Raw genomic sequence first — 15097 nt, 5'->3', positions numbered from 1 at the left:
AGAGCCCAGAGTCTGTTTCAGATTCTGTGTCTCCCTCTCTCTGACCCTCCCCCATTCATGCTCTGTCTCTCTCTGTCTCAAAAATAAATAAACATTATAAAAAAAATTTTAATAAAAAAAATTAAAAAATAAAAAAATAAAAATAAAATAAAAAAGACACTGGGCTTAACTACTAAACCTTCAGTCAGGAGCAGGTGTTTAGTCTAATAGGGAAGCCCCACACCCACCTTCACGAGACTGTAACAACCACTTTTCTCTTGGGACTATGACAACTACTTCTTTGCCGTGGCATTTTCCTGAGAACCCTGGTGCAGAATTTCTATTTTCCCCCATGGCGGTCTGAAATGTGTCAGAAGAGTACATGAATTAAACTCCAAGGTTATTCTGGACCCAGGGCCCCAAATTCATCCTCTGTTCTAATTTATGGCCCAAATTGTATCCAGGCATGTTGTCCACACCACTAATTAGAGTTCATGGATTCATTCATTTGACAAATAACGTAGTGAGCACCTGTTTTGTTCCAGGCTGTGTTCTAAGTGCTAAAGACGCAACCGTGAACAAAGATGAACAGCCTGCCCTAATGCAGTCATATTCCAGCAAGGGGAATGGACAAGAAACAATCATCAATTATATCACACGTTTGACAGTGGAAAGCATCATAGGAAAAAGAAAAAATAGAGCAGGGACGTGGGATCAGGAATGCAGTGAGGTAGGGGAGTGTTGCAGTATAAAAGGTAGCAGGGTGTATACTGGAATTGAAATAAAATAAAATATATTTTAAAAGGTAGTCAGGCTAAGTCTCTTCCTTCTGGAAGATTACATCGAGCAAGTACTTGAAGTGAGGAGTTAACAATGTAGATAATTAGAAAAATGCATCCTGTACATCAGACAGTCGTTGCAAAGGCCCTGCGGTATAAGTAGGTTTGACCTGTTCAGCGAGGAGTAGATTGGCTGGAGTGGAGTGACCAGAAGAAAAGGGAAATCAGAGAGGTAATGCAGGGTCACATCCGAAGGGGTAGAAATGACCCCAAAGAGGAGGCGCTTGCAGGTGAGCGAAGATGATAGCTTGGACCGAGATGATTAGCAGTCGAGGAGGAGAGAAGAGGTTGAATCCTGGGTAAATTTTCAAGGTAAAACCAGTAGGATTTCTTGGCAGGCTGGGTGTGTGAAAGGAGAGTCAAGGACTCCATGGTCATCCTTGCACTGAGATTAAATGAAAATATTAAGTTATGTGATGTTGGGGACACCAGGAATGGCAAAGTGAGGAGTGTGGCCCACACAAAAACAATTATTTAAGTGGCAAAAAAATATTTTAAAAAAATATTTACAGGCTCTAGAATCATCTTAAGGGCATACAGCAAGTAGAGAAACACTCACTGAAGAAAATCTATGAAATCTCATTAAGGACAGCAGAGTGCGCGGTATCTGATCCATGACCTGCTCCCTCCTCCTCCTCCCACTCTGTGTTATGGAAACTCTACTCTGTTGAGTGTGGCCAAGAAGACAAGGACTCCCTTTTCCCTCAGTTCCCAGGCCGGGGCTACAATTTTGCTCTGAGAAGGGCAAGGCTCCAGTGTTTCTCCAACCCCGTGTTGCAGAACCACTATTCTGGGTGGGTGTGGATGAGGGAACCCGCACCCAGTCCCTATTTGTATGGTGGAAGCTCTACTCCAGCCGACCCTGCCCCAGCTCATTCACCAGGTGGAGGTTCCATGCTGATAGGGAAAAGGCAAGAAGACAAGAAGCTACCATCCCTCCTGAGGTCTCGCAGAGCAAGAGTGTCACTCCACCTCCAGGAGAAAAGGGCCATTGTCCCCACTCCAAGTTCAGTGCAGATTCTTCCCAGGGGAAGAGACAGGCCAGAGGAGGAAGAGCTCCACAGTCCTGCCTGAGGGGATTGACTTTATTTGGAAGAGAATGGGGAGAATTCCCTGTTTAAGGGTGTTGTTGAAAACCAGGAGATCTTGGTGAAGGGAAATGGAGGGCGTGCTGGTAGCTCGTAATGCTGGTAACAGCCCGTGAAATGGTGAGTGACCAAAAGTTTAACAAAAAGAAACAGGGTAAAAGACAGCTAAGAAGAACGCTCCTGGGGTCCCAGTTGCCCCTGGGGGTCAGGCAGGCTGTGCACATGTGGTGGTCTGTGTGCGGGAACAATCAAAGCGGGACGTGGGTCAGACCTGTAAGCATTCCCCAGGCCACACACAGAACAATCCTGTGCCTCCCAGGGCAGGAGTTTAAGCACAGCCCGTGACAAAACACTGGCTAAACACTGGCTTCCAGGGGGCTCCCTGGAAGCCAGGAGTCAAAAGAGAACCACACACATCCCTAGAAGTCTTGACAAATGCGTGCAAGCCAAGGCTCTACCCTTTCAGGAGTGATGCGGGAAGAACTTCCAAGCTAGCCCCTGGCTGAAAGTGGACCCAAACCATAAATTCCCCGGACTGTGGTAGTAACCTTGAAGCTACACACACACACACACACACACACACACACACACACACACACAGTCTCGCTGGCTAAAGAAGCCTAAGCACAAACTTTGACCGGTAAGTAGCTTCTGTGGAGTCAAGGATGACCCCCTAGGTACCCAGAAAAACAAATCTGAGCAGGAACGTCAGAGGCTGCACACTGCAAGGGAAATAGACTTTACCAAATTAGTGGAGCCAAGTCACTAAACAAATAAACAAACATCAAGCAAATAACAACAACAATAACTCCAGAGGCAGAGGGGAATCAGTAGCCAGAGTTACTATAATATATTACCGAGATACCCTGAGGCTAAGTGACACTAACCAGTAATTTAAATCCACACTGAAAAATAAAGAGCGCCAGTAAAGGTAATTGTGGAGCCAAGCAATAAACGATGGCATAATGGCATATTTCTTCTCCTGTCTTTAATTGATACAAAGAGTGGTTGCGTAAAACTGTATGTATATAATTGTATTACTGGCTCCACGAAGTATAGAAATGCAATGTATTTGACAGTATTGGGAACAAAGACATACTGAAGTAAAGAAATTAATCCAACCACATGGTAACTGGCATCCATAAGAATGAATGAAGAAGACTTGAAATGGAAAATAAGATTAAGTTACCAAACTGTACGTATATATTAGTTTTCCTTTCTTAGCTTCTATCAAAGACATTCAGTTATGTAAATTAATAATTATAGCAATGTGTTTCTGGGTTTGTAACATAGATAGAGGTGATATTGGGGACAATAACAAAATGAAAGGGGAAGGGCATGGAGTTATACAGCAGAAAAGTTTTGGAATTCATTGGAATTATGCTAGTAAAATCTGAAGAAAATTTGATAAGGAAGCTGTATATTGTAAGCCCTACAGCAACCGCTGTGATAATAACTTTAAAAATATAGTGGAACAGTCATTAAAGTAATTAAAATGCTATTCTAGAAAATATTCACTTAATACAGAAGACAGTGAAGGAGGAGCAGAGGGGGACGAAAGAGAATGAGGCGTAGAAAACAAAAAAGCTAAGTTGTAGGTGTAAATACAGCCATGTCAATAAAAACACCAAGTATAAGGGAATTAAATTATCCAAACAAAAGGAAGAGATTGTGGAAAAGAGCAAGATCCGATGGTGTACTGGCTCCATTTTATTTTCTTAATTGTCTTTGTTAACATTTTATACACATAACAAAATGTTATCATGTTAATGGCTTTTAAGTGTACAATTCAGTGGCATTAAGTAAATGTAGATTATTGGGCAACCGTCCATCTCTAAAATATTTATATCATTTCAGACATAAACTCTAAACCTACTAAATAATAACTCTCCATTCCTCCCTCTCCCCAGCCCCTGGCAAACACCATTCTACTTTCTGGCTCTATGGATTGGTTACTCTAGGTAAGGTGGAATTATAACAGTATTTGTCCTTTGGTCTGGCTTATTTCACCAAGCATAGTATTTTCAAGGTTCATCCATGTTGCGACAGATATCAGAATCGCATTCCATTTTACAGCTAAATAATATTCCGTTCCTTTAGCGAGGGTGGTATTAGCTATTTCCTTATTGATTACACTTTACTAAGGTATAATGGACAAATAAAATTGTATATATTTAAGGGGTACAACATGACCATCTGAATTACGTGTACTCTACGAAATTGTTACCATAATCAGGTTCATTAACACATCCATCACCAACTAAAACATAGTTATGCTTTGTTTTTGTTTTGTATATATATAGGTGAGAATCCTTAAGATCTTCTCTCCTAGCAAATTTCAAGTACACGACACAATATTATTAACCATAGTCGTCATGCTGTGCATTAGATCCCCAGAGCTTATTCATCTTAGAACTGAAGGATTGTTCCTTTTGACCAGCATCTTCCTATCTCCTCCACCTCCTACCCCCTCATAACCACTGTTCTACTTTCTGTTTCTGAGTTCAATCTTTTTGTTGTTTGAGATTTCACATATAAGTAAGATTATACGGTATTTATCTTTCTTTGTCACCATGGGGAAAGAATAGTCCTTTTAACAAATAGTATTGAGATCATTGGATTCCACGCGCAAAAGAACGTATTACGTAAAAATTAACTTGACCTAAATGTAAGAGCAGAAATTGTAAAAATCTGAGAAGAAATCATAGTTGCAAACTTCATGACCTTGGGTTGGTGATGATTTCTTAGGTATGACACCAAAAGCAGAAGCAATGACAGAAAAAAAATACATAAATTGGACATCACAATAAAAATTTTCATGCTGCAAATAAATGTTTCACACACACACACACACACACACACACACACACACATGCCCTAGATGAAAAGATAATCCATGGAATGGGAAACAATATTAGCAAATCATATATCTAAAAAGAAACATACCAAGAATATATAAAGAACAGCTCAATACCAAACAGACAACCCAATTTAAAAATGGGTGGGGCACCTGGGTGACTGGCTCAGTCAGTTAAGTGTCTGACTTCAGCTCACGTCACGATCTCACGGTCCATGAGTTGGAGCCCCACGTCAGGCTCTCTGCTGTTAGCACAAATCCTGCCTTGGATCCTCAATGTCCCTCTCTCTCTGCCCCTCCTCCACTAGCGCACATGCACTCTCTCTCTCTCAAAAATAAATATTTTTTAAAAAGAAAAGGAAAGATCTTCAACATCATTCGTTGTTAGGGAAATGCAAATCAAAACCACAACGAGAGAGCACTTCATACCCACTAGGACGGTTACAATCAAAAAGATGGGCAAAAACAAGTGTTGGCAAATATGTGGAGAATTTGGAACCCTTGTGCGTCATTGGTGGGAATTTTAAATGGTTCGGTCACTTTGGAACCAGTTTGTCCCTCACAGTAGTAAACACAGTGTTACCATATCCCCCAACAATCCTACTCCAGGCATAAAATCAGGAGAAATGAAAATACACATCTACACAAAAACTTGTACGTGAGTGTTCACAGCAGCTTTATTCATAATAGTCAAAAAGTGGAAACAATCCAATGACTAATGAATAGACAGACAAAATAAGGCATATCCAAACAATGGAATGTTATTCAGCAATAAAAAAGAATGAGGTATACGATATACACTACAAAATGGATGAACTTTGAAAACATGCTAAGTGAAAGAAGCCAGTCACAAAATACCACGTATTGTATGATTGTGTTTATTTAAAATGTCCAGAATAGGAAAATCTATTGAGCCAGAAAGTAAATTAGCAGTTGCCTTGGGCTGAGAGGAGGGTGTGGGGGAATGGACAGTGACTGCTAACAGGCATGGACTTTCTTTGAGAAGTGATCAATACAATTCACACTTAGGGCACCTGGCTGGTTTAGTCAGTTAAGCGTCCGACTTTAGCTCAGGTCATGACCTCATGGTTCATGAGTTCGAGCCCCGCGTCGGGCTCGGTGCTGACAGCTTGGGGCCTGGAGCCTGCTTCGGATTCTGTGTCTCCCTCTCTCTCTGCCCCTGCCCCGTTTGCACTCTGTCTCTCTTTCTCTCAAAAATTAATAAACATTAAAATTTTTTTAAAATAAACTTACATTGTGTTGATGGTTGCACAACCCTGTGAATGTTTTAAAATTCACTGAATTGTATACTTTAAATGGATGATATCTATAGTAGTACATGAATTATATCCCATTAAAGATGCCTTTAAATATCCATACAAAGATGTTCCAATAATTAAATGCATAGACATTGCAATAGTAAAATGCTAACAGGGGCACCTGGGTGGTTCAGTCGGTTAAGCATCTGACTTGGGTTCAGGTCACGATCTCACGGTTCATGGGTTCGAGCCCACGTCGGGCTCTTCACTGACAGTGTGGAGCCTGCTTGGGATTCTCTCTCTTTCCCTCTCTCTCTGCCCCTCCCCCACGCATGCTTTCTCTCTCTCAAAAATAAATAAACTTAAAAACATAAAATAATCACATAAAGTGCTAACATATAGTGATGCTTGAAATTTGAAAATATTTCTTCAAATATTAATTATATCCAGCCCTGCCCCTTACCTGAATTCCAGCCCATGTTTCCTACTGCCTGTAGTCCCCCGCCTGGATTTCCTGTTGGCCCCTCATGCTCAGATTCGGTCCTCCTCTTAGGGGCCCCTCACCGATATAGCATTGCCATTTCTGCAGGCTTCTAGACTGAAAAGCTCAGTACCCACTTTTGACTCCTACATCTCCCTCGTTCATAAGTTCAGGTGATTTCACTTCTGCCCAAGGTCACCCACTCGCTACCTCCCCTCCATGCTGGCGGCTGCTGCCGTAGTTCAGTCCCTCAGTTTTGCTCCTGCATCAGGGATGATCTGTCACTTCTCCCACCATCCCGCACCAATCAATGCCAGGCTAACACCCCCAGGAAGAACACAGCCACATCACACCAAACCTCAGTGGCTCTCGGTGGCTCCCTGTGCTTATTGAATAAAGTCCAAATTCCTTCTTCTGGAAATTCATGACTTTCTAGGTGCCTTTTCCCCCTATTTTCATCTGTCCCTGACGATTCCCTTCACAAATACTTTATATCAAAAGCCATCTGCCATTCCCTTTGAGCATCACTAAACCTCTCCTTTGCCTTTGCCATGCTGTTACATATCCCGTCTCCTTGTCCACGAACGTCCAGATGCCTGGTGAGGCTCCTCCAAGAAGCTCTTCCCAAGCTGGTGACAGCACCTCCTTCTTGTAAACGGTCCTCACATTCTATCATGTACCAGTCATGCTGCAGACAACCGTTCATCAGATATTGTAACCCTCTAGGTGCATCCCATCTTGTACTGCTGTTTCTAAGCTCATTCATCCATCTCTTCTTTTCCTTGAATATTACAACCAGTCTTTGCATGGGATTCTTCGGGGCCTAATCTGTGCTCGGAGCTTCCAGCACAGGGCCAGGCACTTAGTAGGTACTCAGTAAACATTGACGAACACAAAGCAGAGAGAAAAAAACAGAAATACTTCCTGGCTTTGCAGAACTTACGTTCTCACATGGAAGCCAAACATAAATTATGTTGACGCAAGACAGGAGGAGGGAAGTATACGATAAATGTGTCCCTCAGTGTTATCGAGCACAAAGGTGACATTTAACACAACTGAGAGGAACAAGAAGGGGCTACTGACTGGGGCGGGATTCTAAGGGATGGATTTAGGATGAAGAGCATTGCAGATTAAGGGAATAGCATCAACACGTACCCAAGTAGAAAAGTGTCAAACACATTTGCAAGAGGTGAACTGTGGGATACAACTGATGAGTAGGGCGTATGCTCAGTTGGAAGGGGAAAGGGTTCTGTAGCCGGAGACGAGCCTTGAAAATTGTGTTGGAGACAGATCACAGAGAGTGTAGGACTCCAGGCTACCGAATTTGGACATTATTCCGCAGGCAGTGAGCAGCCCTAAAGATATTCAGTTGAGCAATGATAGAGCTCAGGGGTTAAAGGAGACCGAAACGCCTTCCTATAAAGCAAACTGTGTCTCGATGAATAATCAGCTGCTGATTTACCTGATTTGTAAATCTGGCTGTTCAGATTTGAAAAATGCCCCTTGCAAAATGAGGGCAGATGGTGATTAATTTTTAAAGGGACAGCAAAGAGTATAGCTCCCTTCTTTAAAAAAAAAAAAAAATTGTTACAACCTCTATTTTCGCTAAAGTATGCATAAGTTAACCAAAGACTCCAGGGTAAGTTTCTGTTTGGATAATGTTTATTTTGGTACCTTGAAAGCTTGGCAGTTGTTTAGAAATTCAATTACCACTCGCCTTTAAACAAAACCACCCTTGGGAATGGTGGGTTTGAGCTGATCTCAATATATTAACTTGACATTATGAGGCGGTTACGCTGCAGGTTCAGAGGGTTGATTAAATCTTAAAATGAGCACAGAACAGGCGCCGAAAGCACACACTTTGTTTAATTGGCTCTTTCAACAGACGAGACAAAGGGGGAAAGAAACAGCAACATCAATGGAGGCTATTTTTATTATTGTTTAAAAGGAGGCCTCCTCTGTGTCAGATGGGAAACCTAGCATCAACTCTCGCGGCTTTTCTTCGAGACTGCGGATACAAGAAAAGTGCAAATTGACAGGGCTAGAAGGAAACTGAGGCTCCGAGCCACATGTAAGCCAGCTGAGAGGAAGAAAGGAATGTTAAATACGGACACGGTCGATCAAAACTTTAATGTGCTCTAGCAATTAATCATTGTATATGCATATACACATACACATCTTTTTGAACTTGATTCTTAGCCAAAAGGCCAAGAAGTGATACATACGCATTTTTTAAACCGAATCCAACAGTTTTAACCCATGGCAGAGACATTTAGATATTTATTGTTCACTGATAATAATCAAATGGTTCTTCCTCATTTCCCAGCCTCCCTGTTGGTTAGATGGAGGCCAGGTGACTGGTTCTGGCAAAGGCGCTGAGAGCAGAAAATGAGGTGATATCACTAGTGAGCTGAAGCATTCAGGAGCCCGTGTCCTCCCTCCATGCCTTCTCTTCTCTTGTTACAGGGGTCCTGGAGGTCCTGGGTTCCCGGTGAGTCAGCTCAGTGATGGTAGAGTGTCTGTCAACCTGGATTCCTGAGCAAGAAATAAAGTTTAGTTATGTCAAGCCACTGAGATATTAGGGTTTCTTTGTACCATAGCACAGCCTCGCCTATTCTGACTAGCCCATCCCCAGTAGCTATCCTTTCTGTTATCGTGCTGCATCCCCTAATTTCTGGCTGGACACGTGGCTACCCAAAATGAAGACTATATTTTTCAACGTCCCTAAGTGGCTGAGAGAAGCAAGACGTTTAAAATCCAGCCAATGGAACGTAAATGGCAGTATGGTCTCTTCCTTAAGAAGCAGCAATAATATCCCTTTTTCTCTTCTTCTTTGGCCTACTCTTTATCGTGCTGCCCGGAGTGTAAATGCTGCCATCTTGGACAAGAGGTCAAGGCCACAAGAGGCGCAACAACAGAAGAAGCCAGAGTCCCCGAGAGCATGGAGCACCACACTGATTGCAGACAGCTTCGCCATATTTTTATGTGAATGAGAAATAAATTTATACTTTCCTCATGCCATTGTTGTTTCCATAATCTTCCATATATTTAGATGTTTGGCTATGTCACCAAATTATCTGTCTTTCTCACTTCTTCTACAGATGTTGTGGAAATAAGTGGCCAGAAGAGAAGGCCAGAGGGGCACCTGGGTGGCTCAGCCGGTTGAGCGTCCGACTTCGGCTCAGGTCATGATCTCACAGCTCATGAGTTCCAGCCCCGTGTCGGGCTCTGTGCCGACAGCTCGGAGCCTGGAGCCTGCATCGGATTCAGTGTCTCCTTCTCTCTCTGCCCCTAACCCACTCGCATTCTGTCTCTGTCTCTCTTAAAAATAAATAAACATTAAAAAAAAATTTGTTTAAAAATTAGAAACAAAGAAGAGAAGGCCAGAATCAGCACTAGGGCTGCCCAGTAGAGTGGATATTTTAGATCACTCAGGTTGCCTAGGACAGCTTTACAACTCTTCAAGAAAAAAAGATCCTGGAAGAAGTAGAGGACATGTGACGACATAGGTATGGTTAGTAATATTACCTTACCTAGGAGGTAGAGGCCATAACTGTTCATAACAACTTAAGAGTCCATTTCTTTTCTTTTTCTTGACTCTGAGGTAAACTCCTGGCAAGAGAAAAGCCACTTCCTGTCTCTGACTTAACTTTCTTTTTTTTTTATTTTTAGGTTTCCCACTTGAGATTTCTCTCCCCATTCTGAGTAAAACTCATTGCTACTTATTTGCTGAGCGTTCACCCATGTCTTATTTTTTCCCTTCATGATATGGTCCCTTCCACATCCTGAAGTCTCAGTGGGTGTGAACTTTCCTTATTCTTCCTGTCCATTTCACTCCCATAATTTATGGTTTGCTACCGAGAGCCCTGTTCTGCTATGGAACAGAATAATTCCCATACCCAAGAAGTGTCACTAGAAGGAAAGCTCCACCGAGGCAGGGATTTTTATCCGTGTGTCTCTAGTGCCTTGAAAAGTACCTTGCATATAATAGGAATTCTATAAATACTTGCTGAATTTAACATCGAACAGTCTTCTCTGCTTCCCTCACTACCACTCCACTATTTCCTTCTGCGTTATATCAGCTTATGTGTATTCAATGCACAGAAATATCCTGAGTGACCAACGGCCAGAGTCTAAAAATATATAAATATCGAACTTAAATACACGAATAGGCATCTTTTTTTAGCATAAACTTTGTATAACAGAATTTTAAGCAACGGATAAATTAAAGCGTGAGTTTATTGTAAGCCATACTGCGTTGAGAATACATTTCTGGGTGTACGAGTTCTACCTAGAATCGTGCTGTGATAAAAACCATCTTCCAAATTCAGTGGCATACAGCAAAAAACACTGAATTCTCATGCTCCCACAGCTGCAAGGTGGCTAATTTAAGGCTGGCTCAGCTGGGCTTGGTTCCAAGTTCCAGGCCAGGTCCAGATAGGCCCTACGTGTCTCCATATTTTCCACGCGAGGTGGTTACCCAGGGAATGCTCTTCCCACGACAAAAGGCACTGAGCACAAAAGGTAACTCCAACTGCGCGGGCACTCTGCTTGTGACCTATCTGCTAACATCCCATTGGCCAAAACAAGTCACATGATCATACTCAGCGTCAAGGGGTCAGGGAGTAACTCTGACCACTATGAAGCTCTAGCAAAGGCATGAAGGCATACAGAAAGTGGAGAATTGAGATCAGTGATTCACTCTGTCACACCAGGTTTGAAAAATCTCCAACGTGAAATCGGGCTATTTTCTGATAGAAATGCATCTCTATTAAACACTGCGAACTGACACAAGAAAGGAAAGTGGAGCATGAAATCCCCAGAACTTAACTCAGGGGTCCCTAATTCTGGAAAACAGTCTTCTGTTTCTTTCTTTCTTTCTTCTTTCTTTCTTTCTTTCTTTCTTTCTTTCTTTCTTTCTTTCCTTATTTCTTTAGTGTTTGTTTTTGAGAGAGAGAGAGCGCGATGCGTGGGGAGTGGGGGGAGCAGGGAGAGAAAGGGAGGTGCAGAATCTGTAACAGGCTCCAGGCTCTGAGCTGTCCGCACAGAGCCCGACCTGGGGCTTGAATCCAAGGAATGGGGAGATCATGACCTGAATCTAAGTCAGATGCTTAACCAACTGAGCCACGCAGGTGCCCCAACATTCTTCTGTTTCTGAACGAACCACACATGCTGGGGAAAGGTGGTGAAGGTGTATTCTGGATTCACACCTTCTCCCGAGCTTATCGTGTTCCATCCTTGTCTAAAGCTTTTGACTCTTCCCCGGGGGAAACCCTAGCCTGAGAAGTGAAATCAAGAAATTTTATTTACTACCTTTAACCTCATTGGGATGATGGTTCCTTATCTGATTAAAAAGAAAGTACCTTGAATGCTAGAGAGGATTACAGAGTTAATGGAGGGTAGGCAATATCAGAGACCGACCAGATTCCCATCAACAGTATGGGTCCTTTGACATCTGACACATCAATGGCTTCCCAGCCTTGTTGACTGTTGCCTCCCTACTGTGGTCACTCTAGGGACCCTTGACCTGGGGTCCTCAGACTGGACAGAATTTGGGGGACTCCTGAACTGGGGTGGAAAAAAAGTTAACTAATGTGTAGCTAAACTAATGTTTGATTAGTGTAATAGCATTTAGCACTTCCCTCAATTATGAATATAGGTAACAACCCATAATAGTATCAGCAATGCCTGTGCCTTTATCACCAAATCACACATTGTTTTCTTATCACATGATGCTTGTACATATCTTTTGTAGATATCTTTAGAGATGTGTGTGTTTAGCACGACTTAAAAACTCAATAATTATTAAATCCATTGCTAGATATGGTTCTGTAATGTGTTCTACTACATTAGAAACATGTTTTGCTAATACTTTGAGAACTGTATTTGTAATCTAAGTATTTTGTGTCATGAATGTAAAGACATTATGCTGAAATAAGTCCATTGGCTTCACCAGTCTGCCATTGAACAAGTAAGATTAAGAATTTCTCCCACAGGTGAGGTCGCTAGACCCTCAGGAGATGCATTGTGGGTTCACCATGTGCTTGTATGCAACAGCAGGTGCTGTGCCCCAAAATACCTTGGACATATGGTTTCAGTTCATTCCCTTTTATCCATATTTCAAACCCTTTCCCTTTTCATTGCTGTGACTGTCCTCTGCAGAAACTATCCCAACCCCACTCCAGTTTCTTCTTATGGTTTCTAGAAAATCTGTAAAAATCTCTTTTTTTTATCATTCTTTTATCATATCTTAGTCTCCAACTACAAGGAATGGTCAAGATGGGTTTAACTTAGCAATATCTCCATATTTAATGTTAAAAATTTCCTCCTGATCATGTTACATCTCTTGAGCTGTCACCAGGGAAGAGAAGTTCACCCCACTCCCTTGTCTGCCAGTTCTTACCTAAGGAACTATCGCCTGATACTGACACGAAGTCTTCTCTCCATTAAGGATGGTTCTGCCTTCTTCCCCAGATCCACTTTGAGACAGCTTCATACCCTCTCCACAGAGTCTTTTCTCTTTTGTACCAAGCAGCCACTGACTCTTCAAATATGGCAAAGGCCTGCTTGGTCTCCAGACCTCGCCTCACCCTTGTCCCCTCTGCATGCCACTGTCGATGTATGGAGCCCAGATGGGAGAGTGATGCATTACACATCTTCCACGTGCCACCCAACTCAAGACTTTGCTCATTTCACTGTGGATACATCACGTCTGTCTGGGCGATCAAAGATGAGTTTGTTTTATTGATGCTTTGTAGATGACCAGTAGGGATGATCCAGTCAACCAACCATTTATTGATTCACTTCACATTCAGGATCTTGTACAGAATGACCCTATCAAGCCATATATATATTATATATATTATATATATAATATATAATATATATATATATAATATATATATATAGTAATATATATATATATATGTCCTGCTATGGACTGAATGTTTATGTATCCTCCTCCCCAAATTTCATATGTTAAAATCTTAACCCCAAGATAATGATATTAGAGATGCGGCCCTTGGGAGGTGATTAGGTTCTAAAAGTGGAGTCCAAATGAATAGATTAGTGCCCTTATGAGAGGCCCCAGATTCGAGCCCTGTGTCAAGCTCTGTACTGATAGCTCAGAGCCTGGATCCTGCTTCAGATTCTATGTCTCCTTCTCTCTCTGCCCCTCCCCCACTTGCATTCTGTCTCTCTCTGTCTCTCAAATGTGAATAAATGTTTAAAAAATTTTTTTAATAATAATAATAAGAGACCCAAGAAAGATCCCTCACTCCCTTCCACCATGTGAGGACATGATGGGATGTCAGCAGTCACAACCCATAAGAGGGCCTTCACCAGAGCCCTACCGTGTTAGCACCCCAATCTTGGACTTCCAGCCTCCAGAACTATGAGAAGCAAATTTCTGTTGTTTATAAGCTTCCCAGGCTGTGGTATTTTGTTAGAGAAGTCTGAAAAAACTAAGATACCACCTGTAATGGACATTATGATGTAACACCAGATTCCCCATCAGAACTCATTGTCCCATCTGCTGAGAGTGCTTCTGGCTGATTTCCCTGAGCTGTTATCTCTTCCTGGAAACTACCCTTGGCTGGAGATAGCTACCTCACCCAACAGGATAGTCACATCCAATGACTGGTCATTGGGGGATATAGAGGTCCAGAACTCTCTTTATGACATTAGAGAACTGTGAAGGGCCATTTCAGCCTCAGAGCACTGTGTAGGTCAGCTGAGGCCTTTGTTGAGACTGCACTGCAGCCCAGCTTCTCCCAGTACCTGATCCTGCTTCCTTCCCATTCACAGAGTTTGATCCCCAGAGCTCCAACAGCTCCACATGCTAAAACCTATCTCAGAGTCCACTTCTGGGGGACCCAACCCGCAGCACTCCCTCACCCCATTCCAGGGCCCTAACCCCACCAGACCTTAAATATACCACTCAGATGTCCTGTTTATTGCCATATCCCCAGTACCCTCTACAAGGCTTGGCACAGAGGAGGAATTTAATAAATGTTTAATAAATTGAATTTAATCTGCAAATTTGACCAGCCTGCCAGAAGTACCCTCCTCTAAGTCTTCTCTAGTAAGAATCTTGGCAGTCTATAAGCTATTTGCCAGTGGGTCAAAATAAACAGCTTGCTACTTAGCCATCTAGAGGTGCTCTCTGAGAGCAGTTAAGGGTCCTGGCAGGTGTCTCAGGCCATACAGCCAAACACCAGAAGGCCAGTGCCAAGAGCCTACTTCCCTGGGGTCCCTGTCACCCCAGGTCCCAGGCCTCAGTGAGACCAGCTTATAATAGACAAATGGGCACCCAGCCCAAAGCACTGCTCTTGTCCTTCACAGAGGGACTTCTCTCTGAGGCTGATGCTTAACCTTTAATCTTGTTTTGCTTTATCATTGTATCTTCTGGTTTTTAACCACATTATTTTTGAGCCATATGAATTTGTTATATTGCTGTAAGTTTCACAGGATCAAATATTGGGTATTTCATATACTCGACCTGAGTGTTATCCAGCTTAATTTTTTATTATAAACATTTATTCTTATTGTATCTAATTTGTCCTAAAACTTGCTTTTTTGTATATTAATTTATA

At 42.3% G+C, this 15097-nt stretch overlaps 1 long non-coding RNA gene across 1 annotated transcript in view; it reads right to left on the bottom strand.

The window, feature by feature from the left end:
- Positions 1-8766: 8766 nt before the first annotated feature.
- The window catches only part of LOC109274749 (uncharacterized), a 78084-nt gene continuing 71753 nt past the window's right edge, over positions 8767-15097 (bottom strand). Inside the window, exon 5 of the long non-coding RNA XR_008417768.1 lies at positions 8767-9038. This is a non-coding gene — a long non-coding RNA (uncharacterized LOC109274749). The remainder of the gene's footprint in view (positions 9039-15097) is intronic.

This window comes from Panthera pardus, unplaced genomic scaffold (genome assembly GCF_024362965.1).
Source record: "Panthera pardus isolate Hobbes unplaced genomic scaffold, ASM2436296v1 HiC_scaffold_25, whole genome shotgun sequence".
Classification (NCBI taxonomy): Eukaryota; Metazoa; Chordata; class Mammalia; order Carnivora; family Felidae; genus Panthera; species Panthera pardus.
This window is presented reverse-complemented; position numbering and strand designations above follow the sequence as displayed.